The sequence below is a fragment of the Lithobates pipiens genome, unplaced genomic scaffold (assembly GCF_037356315.1).
Source record: "Lithobates pipiens isolate NorthernLeopardFrog02 unplaced genomic scaffold, aLitPip1_a1.2 Scaffold_16, whole genome shotgun sequence".
Classification (NCBI taxonomy): Eukaryota; Metazoa; Chordata; class Amphibia; order Anura; family Ranidae; genus Lithobates; species Lithobates pipiens.
The window spans coordinates 363653227-363668487 of NW_027507748.1; the positions used below are offsets into that span (position 1 = coordinate 363653227).

Sequence of the window (15261 nt, forward strand, 5' to 3'; positions counted from 1 at the left end):
GCAGACCGAGCCCTCCAATGCCTCCCCGGCTAAAGCCTGGTACACACTATGAGAATATCAGATGAACGATCGTTTTTTTTTAAATGCTATCTCATATCGAAAATCAATAGTTGACTAAACTTACGAAATATCTTGTACGACAAAATACAACTTTGGAAGTGATGCAAAGCGTTGTATTGTATTTTATTCTGTCGTTTCTGAGCATCTGTGTTCTTGCTCTTCCGATTTTTTTCGGACCAATATTTCGCTGATTAAATGAAAATCATACGATTTGGTATCATACAAGAAAAATGTTCATGTTTGTCCCTTAGAATTTCAGATGAACTGTTGTGATCGGCTCTCGAAAGCTGTGTACTAAAATTTCAGATTATCGTACGATCGCTTTGAAAACTGTACTTTTCTCAGATTTTCTGATCGTTTGTACTAGGCTTTAGATATGACAGCAAGTTTCACAGCTTCAGAAGCCATTCAGTTACCCACCCGCCTCTGTCAATGTGGTGCTCGCAGGGCCATCCATGGCTCAAAGTTGGACTAATTTAGTAGGAATTAGGCAAAAGTTGAGCTGTCTATGGGCTCCTTAAAGTAGAAGTGGTCAGTGTATAAGTCCTTGTACACACGGTCGGACATTCTGACGGAAAATGTCCGATCGGACCGCGTTGTCGGATAATCCAACCGTGTGTGGGCTCCATCGGACTGTTTTCGGATCGTTAGTAGAGAATTTCAATCGGACAAAGTGCCATGCATGCTCAGATCAAATTACAAGACCAAAGCTATTGGCTACTAGCCTGAACGTAGTCCCATCGTAAGGAAATAACGTCTGAACGATCGGATTTTCCGACAACTTTGTCCGACCGTGTGTATGCAACCCCAGTTTCGGACAAAATCGGTCGGACAAATTCCGACGGATTTTGTTGTCGGAATGTCCGACCATGTGTACAAGGGCTTAGAGATCATTCCTGGAGTAGGTCTTACAGACCTTTGAATACTAGGTTTAATCACACTGAGAGGTATGAGTTGTGCTCCAGCAATCAATAAGGTGCAGACAACTTTATACATTTAAGTATGCTGCTGACAAGATTTACAGTACTTTAACAAGCAGATGTTAAAGGTAGACTTTATACAATAGACAACCTGATAATGACCACTAAAGCTAACAATGTACTGTTAATGAAGTTAAAGATGCAAATTGCAAGCTCATTTTGTATAAAGGTGTGAGATCAGTACCATTTGGTAGTAGAACATTCTTTTCAAAAGCAAAGAATCGTTTAAGCAGATGTTTTACAATTACCAGATTTTAGACTATTTACAGCTTACCCATTTTATAAAATAAAACAGTTTTTTTTAAAATTCACCTTTCTATTGCAATCTGCAACCCTAATTTCTTAAAACCGATAAAAATATTCAAGCATCCCTTCCTTGCAACTGTCCGCATTCTGTACACTTTGTTTATTCAATTCCTCTAGAAATGCTTATCCTGCTTACATACACTATATTACCAAAAGTATTGTGAAGCCTGCCTTTACATGCACATGAACTTTAATGGCCTCCCAGTCTTAAGCCTCGTATACAGTGTACAACTGTTGGCCAACTGAGCGTCTGATTTTTGTCAAAAGGGCGTGTGCCAGGATCTTGTCTTGCATACTAATGCTACACAATTGTTGTGCCACAAACACAAACATAGTGATGTACTACGAGGAATTTCAGCTCTTGAGCGCCACCCTTTGGGCCCCTTCTGCTAATTTTGTGTTTGGTGAGCATTAATTCCGAGCATGCGTGTTTGTACTTTTGACTTTTGTGTGATGGATTTGTGTACTCACCACACGAAAATCTGACGTCAAGCCGTTGTCCGATGAAAATTTACTAGCCTGTCATCCAACATTTGTTGGGCGAAAATTGGACAATAAATGTCAAAAGGAGCTTGGTAAGATTTTAGGACAACAGCCTGTCAACAATCCCCTGCCAACAATCATACCGTGTGTACGAGGCTTTCTGCCCTGTACACACGATCGGACATTCCGACAACAAAATCCATCAGATTTTTTCCGACAGACGTTGGCTCAAACTTGTCTTGCATACACACGGTCGCACAAAGTTTTTGAAATTCCAATCATCAAGAACGCGGTGACCTACAACATGTACGACGGAACTATAAAGAGGAAGTTCAATAGCCAGTAGTCAATAGCTTCTTTGTGCATCGGAATTGTCTACACACGATTGGAATTTATGTGATCGGATTTTGTTGTCGGAAAATTTTAGATCCAGATCTCAAACTTTGTGTGTCAGAATTTCCAATGGAAAAAGTCCGATGGAGCCTACACAAGGTCAGAATTTCTGACAACAAGCTCCAATCGCACATTTTACGCTGGAAAGTCCTACCGCGTGTACAGGGCATTCGTCTGTAGGGGTCAATATGGAGTTGGCCCACCCTTTGCAGCTATAACGGGCTTCAACTTTTCTGGGAAGGCTGTCCACAAGGTTTAGGAGTGTGTCTATGGGAATGTTTGACCATTTTTACAGAAGCGCATTTGTGAGGTCAGGAACTTATGTGGATGAGAAGGTCTGGCTTGAAGTCTCTGCTCTAATTCATCTCAAAGGTGTTCTATCGGTTTGAGGTTAGTCAAGTTCCTCTACCCCAGACTCGCTCATCTATGTCTTTATGTAAAGGCAGCAGGCATCCCAATACCTTTGGTAATATAGTGTATCTTTCAACTCTCTGAGATGGGAAAGAGAGACATTTTTATTCACAAAGTACAAATTTTGTGCGCAAGTGTGTTAGGCCGTGCTTATTTACCTCTTTTATACTGGATTTTCAAAAGAGAAAATTTGATCATTTAGAGGTTGGAATAAAAGTCTATTGTAGTATAATAATACTGCACATAATACATTTGGTAGTTATACATTTTCCTCATAGAGGTTTATATATCAGACCAACAAAAGGGATAACTGAGGAGGAAAGAGGGAAAGAAGGATTTGGTTGTGAAAAGACAGTCCCTCCAAGGGAAGGACAGTTAAGAGCTACGTGCTCATATAATCGGTTCATTGCTGTTCTCTGCAATAGTCTCTTCTTACAGCACTGGGACTGATTATGTGACTAAAGCAAGCTGACGCTCCTTCAGCACAAAGCACCACTCAAGCAGTAAGCAGGATGTATATATCAGTTTCTACTAAAGAGCTGGCACATTCACAGTGTATATATGAAGATCTTATTGTTCTCTGAATAAAACATATTTTTATTGGTTGACAATTAAAGATTAACTAAGCCGGCAATACACTATTAAGATCACTTTGTATTGTTCTGCGCTTGTTAGGAAAGGATAAACTTGTTAAAAATTTTTAAAATAAAACTCCTCTTACTATTAGACTGCCCATCAATGGGTAGATCTCATTAGCTACTAGTATGTGCAATGTCCATCCTTGTGATTTGTCCATGTTTGGAGAGGACTGCAGGACTATAACAATGAAAACATTCTTGTCCACTAGAGATGTTTCAATGTCCCATTCACTTGTACAGTAGGCCTTCTCACATATGATATGAAGACAGTACTGAAATTGCTGGAAAACCCCAGTTGTCAAACTGACCATGCGCACTATAACCACTTTCAGACTGGCCCATTTTGCTGGCTTAAGACCAGAGCACTTTTTGCGATTCAGTACTGCATCGCTTTAACTGACAATTGCGCGATCGTGCGACGTGGCTCGCAAACAAAATTGATGTCCATTTTTCCCCCACAAATAGAGCTTTCATTTGATGGTATTTGATCACCTCTGCGGTTTTTATTTTTTGTGCTATAAACAAAAAAAGAGTGTAAATTTTGAAAAAAAAACGCATTAATTTTTCCTTTTTGCTAAAATAAATATCCCCCAAAAATATATAAAAAAATGTTTTTTTTCCTCAGTTTAGGCCGATACATATTCTTTTACATATTTTTGGTAAAGAAATTTGTAATAAGCGATTATTTATTGGTTGGCGCAAAAGTTATAGCGTTTACAAAATAGGGGATAGTTTTATGGCATTTTTAATCATATTTTTTTTTTTTACTAGTAATGACGGAGATCAGCGATTTTTATTGTGACTGCGACATTATGGCGGACACATCGGACATTTTTGACACATTTTTGGGACCATTGTCATTTATACAGCAATCAGTGCTATACAAATGCACTGATTCCTGTGTAAATGACACTGACAGTGAAAGGGTTAACCAGGAGGTGGCAGTGTAGGGGTTAAGTGTGTCCTAGGGGCATGTTTCTAACTGTGGAGGGCATGGCTGTGTTTTACAGATCACTGATGTCTGCTCCAATCACAGGGATCAGAGATCAGTGTCACTTGTTGCTAGGCAGAATGGGGAGATGCTGTTTACATCGGCAACTCCCCGTTCTTCCTCCCCGTGAGACGATCGCGGGTATCCCCGAGTCAATCGAGTCCGTGGGACCCGTGGTCGGACTCACGGGGGTCCCGACTGGCACACAATGGCAGGGCGGCAAATTCAAAGGGGCGTACCTGTACGCCCATTTGCCTGTCCGTGCCATTCTGCCGACGTACATCGTAGTGTGCCTGTCGGGAAGTTGATAATCTGATTGTATAAACTCTTTAAGTTATACCTCTATCCAGGGCTTTTTTTTAGGGGGAACTTGGTGGAATTCAGTTCTACCACCTCTGGCTCAGACCCTTAGGGGGGGGCCTGGTCACCATGATCACTTGTGAACACAGAAGTCTGGTTTCTGTGTTTACAAGTGACAGCTCTGCACTCTGTCTGTAACCCCCCCTTTAAGACCCTCCTACCCTCCTCATGAAATTTGACTGACCACACCCACTATTTTGAGGGTGTGAATGCTTTGGAGGGTCTTGGTTGAGTTCCAGCACCTATTGTTTGAGAAAAAAAAGCCCTGCCTCTATCTATTTAATGAGAGGGCCTACTTAACTGGATACAAACTTCAGATAAATCTATAGGAAACTGTATAAGGATTGTGCATTGTTCCATTCAACCCAGCATTAGTACAGCGATCTCCTCACTGAGCTGTTGTGTTCTGACAGGGGGACGGGGAAGGGGACACGATACATGGGCTGAATGTCACCCATTTTTTATTGAACCGGCCGATGTTGCCTGCCATTCGGCCCCTGTGTACAGGGCTTTAGACTGTGATGTACATTGCCAGCTTGAGTTCATTCCACTTTATTCAGCTTTTCATACCTCTAATGCCGCGTACACACGATGGGAAATTCCGATCATGTGTATGCAATTCCGACATGCAAAAACTCACGCATGCTCAAATTCAACTAGGAGATGAAAGCTATTGGCTACTGGGTATTGAACTTCCAACGTGTTGTACGTCACCGCGTTCTTGACAGTCGGAATTTGGTGTGACTGTGTATATACAAGACAGCTTGAGCGAAAACCTGTCGGAATTCCGTCGGGAAAACCATCAGAGCTTTTTCCGACCAAAATTCTGATTGCGTATATGCGGCATAAGTCATAGTTTGTTATAAGTGCATAACTCGAAATTATTTTTAAATGGGAACGAGGGATAGCTATTAGCAAAAGTATGTAGGTATAAATGAGAGGGGGACGTTTTGGGACTTTAAATGAGGCACAATGAATGTGCCTCCATCCCTGATTCAGCTAAACAAGAAAGGAATGTGGGACTTTGAATGAGGATATTGACTTGTGCAGGTAGAGTAGTTAGTAAGCATTATTTATTTGTGACAATGATATGAAACAAGTAAAAAAGTAATTTCATATATATATATATACATACATACACATGGCATAAACATAATGGATACATCAATACATATATGTCTGCTTGGCAGCACATGAGAAGTAAATAATTATTGATAAAATTGTATAAGTACATATACATACACATGTCATAGAAACGACATTTGCCAATCAGGTTGAATGATCTAAATCTTGCACATGATTAATTGTAGATATAGTAGAAGATATTTACTATTAACAGACATTGGTACACCATATGCAACAAAGCTGCTGTAAAAACAAAGGAAGATACACATTAATAATTACATAGTACTGAATACATTTTAAATGTATAAAAGGTATATATGGGCCAGTGAATAGGTAATGAGCCAGACTTGACTTAGCACCCCATGGAAACTTGACGCGTTTCACGGCTATCTGCCATTCATCAGGAGCTGGGTACAGAGATAAACTGTAAATACAAATGGGTATATGGTATTGGTTAATATATTCTATCACAAAGGGTAGAAAAGACCTCGTGGGGAGAAAGGGGTCTATACACACAACTAAAGCACTGTGCTTGGCTAGCATTGAGGAAGAGGGAACCCCAAACTGGTTGTCTGTTCTGACAAGGAACCCCCCCCCCTCCGGCCAAGAAAACATCTACATTGCATGCCTGATCACCACAACACATTCCACATGTGTGGGGATGATTACAAATATAGTGTTCTGAAAATAATCTATAAAAATATGTGAAGAATAAGTAAAAAAAAAGTATGTAGGCATAGAACACATCCATGCTACACCCCCTTAAAGGAGAATTATACAAAAGAAATGATTAGTTAAACCCACAAGTGCTTTTTTATCACTACTATTCTTTTATACTAGCCTTTGAAATTTACAAATGCAGCACTCTAGAAATTGGATGAAAGGTTTAGCTCTGGGAAACACTTTTTTGAAAGATAAAACTTCCACCCGGTGCCAAAAAAAGTGCACACACATCAAGAGTGAACACAAAAATGTGCAACGGGTGTACCACTGTCCTCCACGAGGAAGGACCTTACCCTGATCCCCCGGGGCGTTAGGCTCCAGACGAGGACTGAGGTACCATACATGGCCCATCTGGCCAAAACCAGACGACCGCCTTTCTCCGAAAGGTCTGCCGAAACAGACCCACCCAGGTACTTGGGTAGGGGCTCCCCCGAAGGGAGACCCTCAGAAAGAGAGGGCAAACCAAGCCAGAAGGCCTATGTCCACCCTCCCACAAGACTTTCAGGGTTGGCCCGAGGACCGACACCCTACTCACCACATGTGCAGTGACAAACAAAAAACGTGACACACAACATACATAAAAATAAATAAATAAAGTGGGGAGAGGATAGTGAAGAGTAGAGTGAAAAGAGTGGCCATTGTGTAACACAATGACCAGGCCCTCTGGCCAGGAATCAAAAATTCCTCTGGTCCTAGCCAAAAAGCCCGGCCCTAGAGGCAGGTGTGAAAAGGCATGTGTTATGGTGCCACTTCAGGGGCACATCACCACAGGCTTTTCAACAGCATCAATGACCCCCCCCCCCCCAGACCACAGCAGCCCCCAACCCAACCAGAAAGGCATGGAGATCCAGGAGCTTAGTGAGAGCCCTTTGCCATCAGGCCTCACCCTCACTCCCATCACTCCTACCTAATTACATTCGGGAAGTACCAGCTGTTCCCCCGGTGGGAGAAAGGGAAACCAGCATTCCCTCCCGAAAAACTGACTGGAGCTAGAGCCGCCCCAATCCAGGCCAGAAGGCCAGGGTCCCCTCCCCTGGCGCCAACCAGTGGTTCTCCATCCTTATCAGAAGGCTTCCCTTTCGGCTACAAACTGCTCCAGGTTACCTTCACGCCAGCAGGTTTTGCATAGCAACCGCCACCCCTGCTCGCCTCGCAGTAGAGCAGGGACGGAAACAAGCGCAACCTCCTGGCAACTGATAAGAACAGATACTACACTTGATCTTAGCCAAAAGGCCAAGAAGCGATTTAATATACAACTATAGAGATCAGACCAAAATGAGGGACACATGAGGATGTAAGAGGAACAGAGGGACTTTGTCCAAACTAAGGGACAGTCCCTTTGAAATCAGGGCGAGTTGACTATGGTAAATGTGTTATGAAGAATATAGTGGAGGGAAATGGAAACTCACACTTGTTTTTTTTTTTGTACTGCTTACCAGGAAAGAAACAACTGGAACTGTGATTGGAAAATTAGACAGTGGAGGTTAGTTAGGAAAGGAAAATCCACTTTGCACTACAAGTGCAAAGTGCACGTGGAAGTGCAGCCTCTGTAGGTCCGAGGGGTAACTGCAAGGAAAATAAAAAACAGCAGTTTAGCTTGCACATGATTGGATGATAAAATCAGCAGAGCTTCCCCTTATTTCAGATCTACCCTTTAGATTTACAGCAACTGCACTTTCAGTGCAATTTCAAGTGCACTTTGCACTTGTAGTTTGCACTTGTAGTGCAAAGTGGATTTGCCTTTCGTAAATAACCCCCATTGTCTGAATTTACCATTTCTGCCATTCTACCATTTCTGCCCTATACAACTACCTGGTAGGACCATATGAATAGTGGAGTACACTGCAAGCAAGGATCATTCCACTTCACTTTTTATCCAGTTTTTAAGGGAAAAAATGCATTATACAGTAAACATTTTCTGGGGCTGCAGAACAAATTCCATGGCGTGATCTATAAACTATTACAAATGCTTTTTTGTTTTCACAAGTTACGTATATGGATAGTTGGAATTGTGTTGCACATACTTTTGAGCTTGTGATATTCTCTGACGCCCAGTACAGTGATAGTCAATGGTTAAAACTGTTCCTATAAGGGGGTGGGGATCAGGAAATTTGAGCAATGCCAGGGTCAGAAGGAAGTGGAGAGAGGGGAGTCAGAAGGTTAGGAAAAGGATGTGATTAATGACGGGGCATGATATGTGGGTGACTGCCTCTAATGAGGTGAAATAGTAAAGATTTGGGGATGAGAAGCTTACAGCAAATCTGTAGCATTTAGAAAATGAAAGATCTTATATGGCTTACTTGCATCCTTACTTGAAATGTAAAGGAATAAAGTATGCATAATTCAGTGGGTGGGGTAGACTCTAAATACACAGAATAAAACATAGAAGGGAGCTCTTATGCCTGCCAAATTAATTTTCTGTTGATCCAGTCCTGAGATTTACACAGCTCTGCCACACAGATCCATATCCAGTAAGGCAGGAGACCTGATTTTCTTTCCCATTACCGACTTTGCATCATTTTCATTCTCCTTCTCCTTCTATACCCCCCCCCCCCCCAACACAATCTGAGATATATATATATATATATATATATATATATATATATATATATATATATATATATATATATATATATATATATATATATACATATATATATATTAATTTTTTTTTTTTTTGCAAAGTACATATTTTGCAGGTCCAAGCCCTGTACTGTAGTGTCCCCTCAGGTTGGGACTCCAAACTGCACATGCATTGGGCAATCTCCACTGAGCTGCAAATGCACCACTGTGTGTCATTGGTGGGTGGGGGTATCTGAAAGAACCTCAAAGATACAACAAGCTCCCTGATGACATCACAAGAGGATGTCAAAATAGGGGATGTCAAAAAAATACCAAACAATTCAATTTTAGTCTCATCTGACTACCTTACATACACTTTGAAGATTCTGAGGCCACATGGAAAAAAGGTGTTGTGGTCAGATGAGAATAAAATTTTATTATTTGGCCTCAACACCAAAGGATATGTCCGGCGGAAATCCGATACAGCTCACCATCCAAATAACATCATTCCTACAGTAAAGCACGGAGGTGGTAATATCCTGTTATTGGGGGTATTTCTTTGCATCAGGGACCGGAGCACTTGTCAGGATAGAAGGAAAAATGGATGGAGACACATACTAGTAAATTCTTGAGGAAAATCTGCTTCCCAGAGAAAGTTCTGAGACTTTCTCCTGCCACAAAGTTGTCAATGGGAAGAAAGATTACCTTCCAACATGACAATGACCCAAAGCAAAATGACTTTGAGACATATATTGCAGAGCGTTTCACCACATCCAATAATGATTAAACAAAAACAGAAAAATAAAAAAAAAAGGAAAAAGGACTTTAAAGGTTGCCACTAAAATCCCAAATAGGAAAGAAAAATGGTCTCATATTATAGTAAAAATACATAATTTATTTGAATCACATAAAAACACACATGATATAGAAAGAAAAACATGAACATATCCAAAAGGTACACTGTCTCATGAAAGAGAACAGATTGTGAAGCTGTTACCTTTAAATCGCATAGATGGCCAAAAAATTGGTTACAAGGTGGTGCTAGAAGGTTCCTTCTGGCTAGAAGACTTATGCCGCGTACATATGACCAGACTTTCCGGCAGACTAGGTCCGATGGAATCAATCCGTCAGACAATACGATCGTGTGTGGGCTAATCCGATCCTTTTTCATTAAAAAAAAATCAGACAGACCTAGAAATAGAACATGTTTCAAATCTATCCAACGGACTCAATTCCTATCGGGAAAACCGTTCGTCTGTATGCTGGTCCGATGGACCAAATACGATGCAAGGGGAAGCTATTGGCTACTGGCTATTGAACTTCCTTTGTTAGTCCTGTCTTACATCATCACATTCAAAACAAACAGACTTTCTAACCGACTCAGTCTGTTCATGTGTGGCCAAGTCTGTTAGTTCGAAAAGTCCACCAAAAGTCAGAAGACCGTCGGACCTAGTCTGGCGGAAAGTCCGGTTGTGTGTACGCGGCATATGCCAACAAGTTGTTACAAGTCGCACTAGTAACTAGCGCTGGATAAAACACAAACTGTGTCTGTCTTCATTTCAGAAGAAATTTGATTATTTTAAAGGGCGGGGGTGATTATTTTCTATAACCACTGTATATCCACTTGGGACCCGCGCTATTGCAAAATGACGGCAATAGCGCGGACCCACATTTTCGGGACTACGTCTATTGACGTAGTCCCGGTTACGAGCGGCCTGCGCGCCCCCTGAGGGGCGCGCGCGGCGCGCTCTGTGATCGGCGAGTCCGTGAGACTCGCCTGATCACCGATCCGTGTAAGGGGTCGATCCCGACCCCTTATCACGTGATCAGCTGTCAGCCAATGACAGCTGATCATGTGATAAAACGGAGCCGGTAATCGGCTAGTATTCCTCCTCGCGCTGACAGCGCGAGGAGAAAAAAAAAAAGCCGATCGCCGGCGGCCGTGTTCGGGACATCAGTCCCGATCACGGCCAGCAATTTAAAAGGACACCTGCCCCCTGCCAGTGCCCACCTGCCACCCGCAGTGCCATCCTGAATAAAGTAAGTGCCCCCCTGTCAGTGCCACCCAGCAGTGCCCATAGTGCCCACAGTGCCACCCAGCAGTGCCCACAGTGCCACCCAGCAGTGCCACCCAGCAGTGCCACCCACAGTGCCACCCAAAATCTGCCTCAGGTGCTGCACCCCAGTGCCGCCCATCAGTGCCCAGCAGTGCCGCCCATCAGTGCCCAGCAGTGCCGCCCATTAGTGCCCAGCAGTGCCACCTATCAGAGCCACCTATCAGTGCCACCTATCAGTGCCCATCAGTCCCATCTATCTGTGGTACCTATCAGTGCCCATCCGTGCCACCCATCCGTGCCACTTATCCGTGCCACCCATCCGTGCCATCTTATCTGTGCCCATCTTTGCCCATCAGTGCCACCTTATCTGTGCCCATCGGTGCCGCCTTATCTGTGCCTATTAGTGCCGCCTTAACTATGCCTATCAGTGCCCACCAGTGCAGCCTATCAGTGCCCACCAATGCAGCCCATCAGTGCCCACCAATGCAGCCCATCAGTGCCCACCAATGCAGCCTATCAGTGCCGCCTAATCAGCGCACTTCAATGAAGGAGAAAAATGACCCGTTTGCAAAATTTTATAACAAACTATTAAAACATGATTTTTTTTTTTTTTTTTTTTGCATCTTTTTTTGTTTGTTTAGCAAAAAATAAAACTCCGAGCTGTAACTAAATACCACCAAAAGAAAGCTCTATTTGTAGGAAAAAAATGATAAAAATTTCATTTGGGTACAGTGTTGTATGACCGCGCAATTGTCACTCAAAGTGCATCAGCGCTGAAAGCTGAAAATTGGTCTGGGACTGAGGGGGGTTTAAGTGCCCAGTAAGCAAGTGGATATACTGTATATTTGCCTTCATGTTTCTGTGTGTAATATCTGTTACATTTCACGCTGCTACGTATGTGCTGAAAAACATATCACGTGCCAATTCTTCTAAATGAAGAATTAAAAAACAATTAATTGCAACATTTAGGCCCCTTTCACACTGAGGCAGTTTTCAAGCGCTACAGCGCTAAAAATAGCGCCTGAAAAAAAACAGCCCCTTTCACTCCAGTGTGAAAGCCGGAGGGCTTTCACATTGGAGCGGTGCGCTAGCAGAATGGTGAAAAAAGTCCTGCTAGTAGCATCTTCGGAGCGGTGAAGGAGCGGTGTATTCACCGTTCCTAAACCGCTCCTAAACCGCTCCTACCAATTGAAATAAATGGGGCAGCGCGGCTATACTGCCGGCAAAGCGCCACTGCAGCGGCGCTATGCGTTCAGTTTTAACCCTTTTTCGGCCGCTAGTAGGGGTTAAAACCGCCCCGTTAGCAGCCGCATACCGCCGCTAAAACGACGGTAAAAATAGCACTGCTTTACCGCTGACGCCAGCACCGCCCCAGTGTGAAATGAGCCTTACTGTATATATTGCATTTCACATACTATGACAAATCCTAAGCTTATGGTCAAGTCAAGTCAAGAGATTTTCAAAATACCAGAAATTTTCTTTCTTTATCTATTTGTTTTCTTAAAAGGATACAGCCACTGAAATGTGCACTACACGTAACGTTAAATTAGGATTAAGCTTCGGTTCACACTATGAAACACACGTGAATCGCACAGGAACTACGCCGCATTCCTGTTCAATTCACATGCGATTTAGTACAGTGTGATTTGAGCCCATTCATTTTCAATAGGGTCAAATCGCATTGCATCATACCAAAGTTCTGCATGCAGCAATTTTGGAATCACAGTGCAACGGGATGGCATGGTACTTTTGTACCATGAGATCTGGTGCAGGCCAATGCACTGCATTTGCCACCTGCGTTGGGGTGTCTTTAAGATTACACTGACACCCACTACAGATCACAAGGGCAGTGGGTTTTGAATGTGGTGTGAGAAATGCCTAATAATCATTGGGTTTTTGCACCGCATTAGTCTAAACCAAGGATTAGGGTCACCAGTGGTAGTGCCACTTGCTGGTCCTTTAAATGGCCAGTGCTAGCTAGTGATCATTGGAACTGTACACATATGAAAGTAAACATGCTTTTCATCCAAAAATGTCCTGGGAACAGTCGGCTGAAAAAAAAACTCTATGATAAAAGACTATGTTTTTTTCTTTGGAATGTGAAGTTTTGGCTTCATACAAAGTAAATTGTTTACATAGATGTTTCACATTTTGTCGCACTTAACTAAGTGTTTGAGAAATGTAATGGGTGTGGAGCCCCATCCCATGTCTTACACAGTAGAGGCAGAGTTCTGTATGGTCGTGAAGCTGACAGCCTGTGTGAAAGGGCTTTGCATGATCTGGAATCTTCTTAGTATACTGCCTGGTCTGTCATTTTATTAACCAAAAAAGAGGAACAAGGGCCTTAACTTATGTGCAATAATACACTAATATCCACCTAACATTGCTTACCGGTTGCGTCACTCTAGTCAAGAAAACTTTGAGATTGTAGGGAACCAGAAGACCAAATGAGTGACACAGCATACAATGTAGGGAAAAATATAAAAAAAAAATGATGTATTTATTAATTAATTAAAATATCATCATTCCCCCCAATGGGAGATGGTAGTTGCGACACTAATAACATGACAGATATCCAGAGGCTACTGTGTCAGATAGTCTCTAGATATGGCAACAGGCAGCACAAGACAACAAACACAGAACATATTCTATCCAGTTCTATCTTGTTCTCATCAGACCAAAGAATCTTATTTCTCACCATCTTGGAGTCCTTCAGGTGTTTTTTAGCAAACTCCATGCAGGCTTTCATGTGTCTTGCACTGAGCAGAGGCTTCCGTCGGGCCACTCTCCTACCCGACTGGTGGAGGGCTGCAGTGATGGTTGACTGTCTACAACTTTCTCCCATCTCCCGACTGCATCTCTGGAGCTCAGCCACAGTGATTTTCGGGTTCTTATTTACCTCTCTAACCAAGGCTCTTCTCCCCTGATAGCTCAGTTTGGCCAGACGGCCAGCTCTAGGAAGGGTTCTGGTTGTCCCAAACATCTTCCATTAAAGGATTATGGAGGCCACTGTGCTCTTAGGAAGTTCAGCAGAAATTTTGTAACCTTGGCCAGATCTGTGCCTTGCCACAATTCTGTCTCTGAGCTCTTCCGGCAGTTCCTTTGACCTCATGATTCTCATTTGCTCTGACATGCACTGTGAGCTGTAAGGTCTTATATAGACAGGTGTGTGCCTTTCCTAATCTAGTCCAATCAGTATAATCAAATACAGCTGGACTCAAATAAAGGTGTAGAATCATCTCAAGTATGATCAGAAGAAATGGGCAGCACCTGAGTTAAATATATGAGTGTCACAGCAAAAGGTCTGAATACTTAGGACCATGTGATATTTCAGTTTTTCTTTTTTTTTTAATCTGCAAAAATGTCAACAATTCTGTGTTTTTCTGTCAATATGGGGTGCTGTGTGTACATTAATGAGGAAACAAAATGAACTTAAATGATTTTAGCAAATGGCTGCACTATAACAAAGAGTTACAAATTTAAGGGGGTCTGAATACTTTCCGTCCCCACTGTATATGCTGCTCTGTCATTTGCCTGCAATTCCAATTCCTGTTTTCCCATACTCTTGACTTTCTTGAAGACTTGCCTACTTACTCTTCTAGTCTGTTTGAGATTTGTATTCTCTTTTACAGCAACTCAGATTAACACTTTACATAAAACTTTTGTTCTCTTTAACACTTCTAAACTGCAGGCAGGCATGCTTAGCAGGCAATTATAGGTGTCTGGGCACCTGATCAGACGTCTTCCAGAGGTCCCTGGAGCCTCCAAGGCTTGGGTAGCACAAGTATGCAGTGTCTGACTCCATGTTCTCTACCATTGGAACATCCTCTTGATGGACAGCCTCGCTGACCAATAATGAGGCAAAGGAAGCGGGAGAAGGGAAGGGCCAAGCCCAACTTCAGAATCGGAGGTCAACATTTAAATATTATATCTCCCTAGACTTTGGGCACTCCCGGAGAGTGCAATCAGATGTTTGACCATGCATGCTATGAATAGCTGACCATAATTTAGTGGTACTGAAAGTGAATGTATAGCAAAAAACCTTTTAGTTTTGGATAGAGTAGAGAAGGGTAAATCCCTTGGCAGTCTATTTTTGGCTGTGTTTGTCCTGTTGGGGAGATTTTTCTTCACCTCCTTTTCCAGAGATACAACAGGACGTGATAGGATATCTC

The 15261-nt window shown here is 42.5% G+C and overlaps 1 pseudogene; it reads right to left on the reverse strand.

The window, feature by feature from the left end:
- Positions 1 to 7583: 7583 nt before the first annotated feature.
- Positions 7584 to 7715, reverse strand: LOC143986348 (U2 spliceosomal RNA; annotated as a pseudogene).
- Positions 7716 to 15261: the final 7546 nt, after the last annotated feature.